This window comes from Eptesicus fuscus, chromosome 11 (assembly GCF_027574615.1).
Source record: "Eptesicus fuscus isolate TK198812 chromosome 11, DD_ASM_mEF_20220401, whole genome shotgun sequence".
Lineage (NCBI taxonomy): Eukaryota > Metazoa > Chordata > Mammalia > Chiroptera > Vespertilionidae > Eptesicus > Eptesicus fuscus.
In genome coordinates, this window is record NC_072483.1 from 12,005,925 (window position 1) to 12,014,421 (window position 8,497).

General features: G+C 39.5%; 1 pseudogene; it reads right to left on the bottom strand.

Moving 5' to 3' along the window:
• Positions 1 to 964: 964 nt before the first annotated feature.
• LOC114232181 (60S ribosomal protein L18-like) lies at positions 965 to 1,519 on the bottom strand (annotated as a pseudogene).
• Between the last annotated feature and the right edge of the window lie 6,978 nt (positions 1,520 to 8,497).

The window sequence follows — 8,497 nt, forward strand, 5'->3', positions numbered from 1 at the left end:
TGCACCTTTTTTCCCCTCCAAAATCCAAAATCTATCTATATAAAACCCTAATATGCAAATCGACTGAATGGTGGACCGACCAGCAGAATGACTGGTCACTATGATGTGCATTGATCACCAGGGGGCAGACGCTCAATGGAGGAGCAGCCCCCAGCCCACAGGCCCTGACCAGCAGTGGTGGAGGGGGGCGGGTCTGGCGAGCGGGCAGTGCCAGGCCAAGGTGGATGCAAGCAGGAGCCCCAATCACCCAGCTGGTCACCTCACAGATCAGCCCTGATCGCTGAACAGGCCTAGGGACCCTACCCATGCACGAATTTCATGCACTGGGGTTCTAGTCCTATCTAATAAAAGAGTAATATGCAAATTGACTGTCACTCCAACACACAAGATGGCTGCCCCCATGTGGACATAAGATGGCAGCCACAGATGGCCAGCAGGGAAGGGAAGTTGGGAGGGACCAGGCCTCCAAGAGAGGGCAGTTGTGGGTGATCAGGCCAGCAAGGGAGGGCAGTTGGGAGGGACCAGGCCTGCAAGGGAGGGCAGTTGGGGGTGATCAAGCCTGCAGGGAAGGGTAGTTGGGGGATACCAGGCCTGTAGTACAGGGCAGTTAGGGGTGACCAGGCCTGCAGGGGAGGGAAGTTTGGGGGAACCAGGCCTGCAGGGGAGGGCAGTTGCGGGGGGCCACCAGACCAGCAGGAGAGAGCAGTTAGGGGCAATGAGGCTGGCAGGGGAGGGCAGTTAGGGGTGACCAGGCCAGCAGGGGAGGGCAGTTAGGGGCAATAGGGCTGGCAGGGGAGCAGTTAGGGGGTGATCAGCCTGGCAGGCAGAAGCAGTTAGGTGCAATCAGGAAGGCAGGCAGGCGAGCAGTCGGAAGCCAGCAGTCCTGGATTGTGAGAGGGTGCAGGCTGGGCTTAGGGACACACACCCCCTGTGCACAAATTTCGTGCACTGGGCCTATAGTCTTTTAAATAAGAAGATAGGAGCTGGGGTTAGTTTTGTAGCCACAGCTGGCCAGTTTGCCAATTTTGCACTTGAACTTCCAGCCCTTAGAAGGTAGGCAGGGTTTGGTGTGGCTGTGAGGGCATCCTGGGGCCTTGCTGAAATGCCTTTATACCTCTTGGCCCTTGCGAGGACCAGAAAGCAGGAGAATGGGTGCCACAGCCACTGGTTGAAGGTGAGGATCTTGCCCCCGGTCTTGAGGATGAGGCTCACACGAAGTTCACATACTGTACCTTCAGGTTGGGCACCTCCTGGACATGCACCTCATGGGTTATAGTACCACAGCCATAGCGGTTTTTCCCTCCCAGCCAGGAAGCTTCCTCTTCCAGATCATCCAGGAAAAGGACAGAGGTGACTGGTTGGTGCCACTTATGAGCAGCCTCTCAGCACCAGTTGGTGGAGTTGGTTTGTCTGACTGGAAACCTGTACAGCTTGACCAAGGGCCTTGGGTAGATGTCTTGGCTCTTGGGCTCCTTGGCAGACACTTTCAGTCATCGTGGTGCCAGATCTCAGCTCCCATCATGGCACCTCCTGCTCCACCAGGTCGGGAAAGAGAGGCTTTTTTGTTTTCCTTGAAATCTTTTCTCCTTAGTTTCTTTCTTCTCTTCTCCTCCTCCAATGGGTACCGATTGTTCCCTAGGCCAGATGCAGAGCATTCAGCTCAGCATATGGAACCATGGAAATTAAACCGGAACCTGTGGTTTTACCTCTGGGCAGGATGCAAAGGTGATTTCCTGGGTTCTTGTCCAGATGGATTCGAAGAATGAAGTCACGAACGAAAGGTGGTACAGGAAATGGTGGAAGTTTATTGAGAAACAATCCCACGTGGGGAGGGGGAGAGAGACCCACCAAGTCCCTCTTTCTTAAGGTTTATAAAGGCTGCAGTTCTTTGTGTCCTGATATCCCCTCTGATTGGTCACTATAGCAGCTTCAGAGCTCAAACTCCACGTGGGGTCCCCTCTTTTTCTCCCTTTTGTTTTTCTATTCCCTGTGGCCTTCCTCCTCATTCTGTAAATTTATACCTTTGGCAGCTCCCAGCTTTGCAACCCTGTGGTTCTCTCCCAGGGACCCCCCCTAATTCCTAAAACTCCCTAAACCTGCTTTTTTTTTTTTTTTTTAATCCCTAAAAACTCCTTTCAATATCCCTCCCCATCAACCTGAAGATTTCCTTCTTCTCTCTCCTTTGTTAGGTCCTACCCCTGTTTCCTTGACATCTGACTAACTTTACGGGGTCTAAAGTGAGTTTCTAGAAACTCTGTATGCATGGGCGGGTCATGCAGAGTGAGATGATCTCATGAGATGTGTTAGTTTTGTTGGGGGAAAGTCCACATATCATTAAATGTAAGTGCTTATCTATCGTCCAATCTCGTGTAATCTTGAAACCTACATTTCGGGAAGTAAGAAGAAAAATTAGAATACAGTATTAAGCGTAGGTTTCTACACAAACTCTTTGTTTTCACTGTGGTGCTTCATTCTTCCCTCCATTTTCCTAGTGACCTAGCCTGCAAGGCCTCTTCAACTTCTCTGTCTCAGTTTTCTTTCTGGATTTCTGGGGAGAGACATTGTTTTTATATAAACAAAGTGCATTGTTTCCAGAAAATAAACCTGTAGGCCTTCTTTAGGGCATAAAGTGGTACAGTCTTTAAGTATGGGGATACATGGATTCCATAAATGTTTTTCAGACAAACCTCCCTTTTTATTACACCTAAAGGCAGTGTTTCTGATTTTTTGTACTTTCTGGTGGTCTGTGACACAAATTAACCTCTCTGCTTCCCCTTCCTTCTTTCAGCCTTTAACATAAAATTTGCTTGTTAAATCTCAATGGTTTTAGGTTGGGATTACCAATAAAATTCAGAAGACACAATGAAGTCTATCTAGTATTTACTGAGTTTAAAAAAGAGTATAGGACAGGGAGGAGAGGGTGCACAGCAAGAGCTAGCAGATGTCTTATGATTCTCAGGGGCAGATTCCAAATGTCCTAGTCTTTCCCTGTTGGATGCAAATCAGTCATGTGAGATGAGGTTCAGGAAAGCTATACTCGAGGTGTATTTATACCTCATTAGTCATGTATCACTCTCAGGGGTACTTGACTAGCTCTCATTCCCTGGTGAAACTACATCTCATCAGTTGCACATTACTTCTCAATTACAGCTTATTTATCAATTTCAGGTTACTCATCAATAACAGGGTATTTAACAAATAATCTTAATGACCAGGTTCAGAATCTTAGTCTGCTACAAAGCAAACTCAACAACATCTTCCTTTATCTTGGAGACAGAATGCCCCTATACTTTCCTTGCTTGGTCTTTCCAGGAGGGTTTATCTAAGGGTCAAATCCTTAGGCATCCCTAAGGCTAGAGGAAAGACTACAGGTTAGGTATTAATCCTGCCCCAAGCACTTAATTGATTGCAAAGGCTAACGCATTAATTTGCAGCTCCTTATCCACCAATTTTTATCTTCTAAACCTTTTTTGACATTTTTCATCTGCCTCCCATCCCTTCCTCCTCCATTCTCATGTCCTTGCTGACTTAATTTCTCTGCTGTCCTTTTGTTGGGAATTCATGGAGGGAGCAGAGAAACATGTGCATGTTTAATCTGTCACATTTAAGTATAATGACTGTACCAACGCTTTGGCTACGCACACTTTAAATGTGGAGAAAATGGACTAAAAGAAAAATGCCTCGCAGGCTATAAGTGAAGTTTATATGAAAAATTTTAAAACATTCATATTCTTTCACCGGTCACCCAATAGTGATTTTTAAAGTAGTTTTAGAAGTAAGACATTGGTTGATGTAAAAATATTTATCTAAATTAGAATAACATAGCATATATATTCTGCATATCTACTGATTCCTTAATAAATTGTGCAATCATAAAATGAAAAAAAATATTAACTGTAGTTAATGTTGAAACATTTCTAAGTAATTATATATAATGATCCAAGTTGTACTCTACTTGTAAACATCACTAGAGGCATATCACTTAGATTATTTGTGTTAAGTTTGCCTATGGAATAGCTTCTGGTTCTTAATATCTGAACTTTATAGAACTTAATAAGGGAAAAAAGCATATTTACACCCCATATTCTCTATATAATGTTTTAATAAAATAAAGAAGTTGGAAAAATGTTTTTAGTAATATTCTAAATAAAATGAAAATAGATACTTTTCCCAAGAAGACATACAAATGGCCAACAGATATGTGAAAAGATGCTTAATTTCACTAGCTGTAAAATAATTGCAAATCAAAATCACAATAATATACCACCTCACACCTGTTAGAATGTCTGTTATCAATAAAACAGGAAATAACAAGGGTTGGAATGGATGTGGAGAAAAGAAAACACTCATCCAATGCTGATGGGAATGTAGCAGCCAATATGGAAAACAGTGTGGAGACTCCTTAAAACACTAATAAAAAAAACAAAAAACAAACAAACAAAAAAACCAACAACGTTAATTAAGCTACTATATAAACCAGCAATCACTCTTTGGGTATCAATTGAATTAGAAAGTATTTATTAATCAAGATATATATGCCACTACATTCATTGCAACATTATTCATTGTCATGAATACGACATTGGTAAAGACGCGTAGTCCCATACACAGGGTGCCCCCCCAAAAATGCATACACACTTAACAGCTGATAGCTCAATTTTGAAAATAAAATGTATTTTAATAAATACTGCTTTTATAATTATTCAAAGTGTGTGTGTACATTTTTGGGGGACAAGTTTTATATGATGGAATACTAACTGAGCCATAAGAAAGGGTGAAATTCTGACATTTGTGACAACTTGGATGGATCTTGAGAACATCACATTAAGCCAAATAAGACAAATGGAAAAGGATGAACCATATAATTTTCTCATATGTAAGATATAAAACAGAAGGCAACAAATAAGCCAACAAAACAAACAAACTCAGAAAGACAGACAAAATGAGGTTACCACAGGGCAAAGGGAGTGTAGGGAGAATTAAGAGGGTGTAGACACTGTAAACAGTCAAATATATGGTGATGAAGGAAGGTTAGGCTACAGTTGGTGAGCACACAATGCAATATATAATTGATGAATTTTAGAATTGCACACTTGAAACTTATATAATATTATTAACTAATGTCATCCCAATAAATTTAATTTAAAAAATTAGAAAAAAGGACATCTGAACCACCTATAAAAATCTTGGATTGAATATCAGAAAAGGGAGACTGTGCTTGAGTGTTAATGGTATTGTTGCCCTAGACCAGTGGTTGGCAGACTCATTAGTGAACAGAGCCAAATATCAACAGTACAATGATTGAAATTTCTTTTGAGAGCCGAAAACCGACTTCTGCGCATGGGCCATGAAGTTTCAATCGCACTGTACGTGCGCACCCGCACGTGGTATTTTGTGGAAGAGCCACACTCAAGGGGCCAAAGAGCCGCATATGGCTCGCGAGCTGCAGTTTGGTGACCACTGCGGGCCTAGACAGTTAGTCAGAGCATCCAGGAATCTTCCCCACTTGGAGAGTTTCTTATACTGAGCTCACTAAAAGCTAGAAACTTGAGTGGACAGGGACTGAGCAGGAAAAAGTTAGTAAGGTGAATGGATATAAACCCTAATGCACCAAAAACTATCAAGATAACCCTATCCATATAAGCACCACAAGAGTCCACCATTCTCCCAGGTCCTGTGACTCCTGAATGAAACCTCTTTCCTTTTGCATCAGCACCTGCCTCCGAGTTTAGCTTTCTATGGGGCAGGGAGCCAAACCCCGTTTTTGTTGTTGTTGTTCAGTTATTCTAAGAGGTATCATCACATCAGTTTTTGTGAGAGGCACTCTGTCATGCTATTTGTTCTGATCTCTTTTCTATTGGTGCTTTTAAAAATTTGGCCTTTGCTAAATTCTGTTTTAAAATGAATCATCAAAACATGTTAGAGAAAATTATACAGAGATAACGTTTTTTTAAAAATGCGGTTATATACACATATTGACACACACACGTTTTCTGTGTTTTAGTGCTATTTTAGAAATTGGAAGTTTGGTATTTGAGAGTTTGGAGGGTTAACTGCTAATTCATTATAAATTTCTTCAAATGATGGCAAACAGGTTTTTGGTTAGTACTTGTATCTAGAACAGATTGCTCATGTTAAGTGGGAAATGCTTTTGTTGTATTTCAGTACATACTAGTATCTAAAAGATAAAACAAACTGTAAAATTTGAATTAATTCCCAAAGAGTACATGTATTTAAAACAAATAAAGACAAAAATAGCACAAAACAAGATATTTCCATTACATTTGATGGAATTGCAAATACTTATTTTAGTAAAATCTTGTATAAAATATTATTTTTTATTTAAATTCTTTATTGTTTAAAGTATTACATATGTGTCCTTTTTCCCCCATTGACCTCTTCCCAACTGTTCCCACCCTCCCCCCTCCCCCACATGCCCTTACCCCCTAGTGTCTGTGTCCATGGGTTATGCTTATATGCATGCATATAAGTCCTTTGGTTGATCTCTTGCCCCCTCTCCTCCCCACCCCCGCCCCTTGCCTTCCCTCTGAGGTTGGATGGTCTGTTTGATGCTTCTATATCTCTGGATCTATTTTTCTTCATCAGTTTATGTTGTTCATTATACTCCACAAATGAGAGAGATCATGTGCTATTTATCTTTCTCCGACTGGCTTATTTCACTTAGCATCATGCTCTCCAGGTCCATCCATGCTGCTGAGATTGGTAAGAGTTCCTTCTTTCTTTTGTACAGTAGCATAGCATTCCATTGTGTAGATGTACCACTATTTTTAATCCACTTATCTGCTGATGGGCACTTAGGCTGTTTCCAAATCTTAGCTATTGTAAATTGTGCTGCTATAAACATAGGGGTGCATACATCCTTTCTGATTGGTGTTTCTGATTCCTTAGGATATATTCCTAGAAGTGGGGTTACTGGGTCAAATGGGAGTTCCATTTTTAGTTTTTTGAGGAAACTCCATACTGTCTTCCACAGTGGCTGCACCAGTCTGCATTCCCACCAGCATGCAAGAGGGTTCCTTTTTCTCCACATCCTCACCAGCACTTGTCATTTGTTGATTTGTTGATGATAGCCATTCTGACAGGTGTGAGATGGTAGTCACTGTCATTTTGATTTGCATCTCTCAGATGATTAATGACTTAGAGCATATTTTCATATGTCTCTTGGCCTTCTGTATGTCCTCTTTTGAAAAGTGTCTATTTAGGGCCTTTGCCCATTTTTTGATTTGGATTGTTTATCTTCCTTTTGTTAAGTTGTATGAGTTCCCTATAAATTTTGGAAATTAAACCCTTATCGGAGATAACATTGGCAAATATGTTCTCCCATGTAGTTGTCTTTCTTGTTGTTTTGTGCATGGTTTCTTTTGCTGTTTAGAAGCTTTTTATTTTGATGTAGTCCCATTTGTTTATTTTCTCCTTAGCTTTCATTGCCCTAAGAGCTGTATCAGTAAAGATATTGCTACAACATATGTCTGATATTTTGCTGCCTATGAATTCTTCTAAGATTTTTATGGTTTTCAATCTTATGTTTAAGTCCTTTATCCATTTTGAGTTTATAAAATAATATATTCTTTATAGCTTACAAAATTTCATCTTTTAGATCATGCTAATTCACTGTAATTCAACACTTTTTATCTTAACTTTTATTGCTCGATCTGCATATATGCTTTTACACATATATTTAAAATATTTTACTATAATTATGGAATTTTAAAATTTTTTTTGAAATACTATTATTGTATATAGTTCAGACTATGTATATCATATCATATGAAATTTTCATGTTATGTTGATAAATTGTTTATAGGAATTATCTTAATGTTTTTTGCTTTTTGTGCTTAATTCTTTTTGCTTAATTCTTTGTGCTTTTTGCTTTAATATACATTCTTTCTGATATTAATTTTGGTATTTCAAATTTTTATTTGTAATTGGTATTTAGCTAATATATATTTTTCCTATCATCTTATTTATATATATTTTATGTGGTTTTCCTTTGGATGGGTATATGATAAGCAACATAAAGTTGTCAGTTTTCATTATGTTATTGTTATCCAACTTGATAATCCATGTACATTTAATGTGTTTCCTGATATAGAAATAAATTCTCTGCTCATTTTGTGTTGTCTGTTTACCATCTGTTTTGTTTACTTTTTAATGTTTTCTCTGCCTTATGTTTTATTAAGACATTTTTCTCTATTCCCTTTCTTTCCTTTTCCTGATTTCTAGGCTATTGGTTGCTTTTCTTTGGTTTCTGTGATTACACTTATTTTTAAGATGCACCCATAATAAGTTTGTTCAAATAAGGCCAATGTCCTGTCTATTCTTCTGATAAGAAATGGAGATCTTGGCAGTTGATTCATAGAAAGGCTCACTCTCTGCCCTAAATTGTATTACTGTTATGTAAAATTTTTGTTCTATGCCTTTCAAAAAAATACAAAATTATTGTGTTTTGCCAGTTTCTTTGCTCATGTTTCTAGTA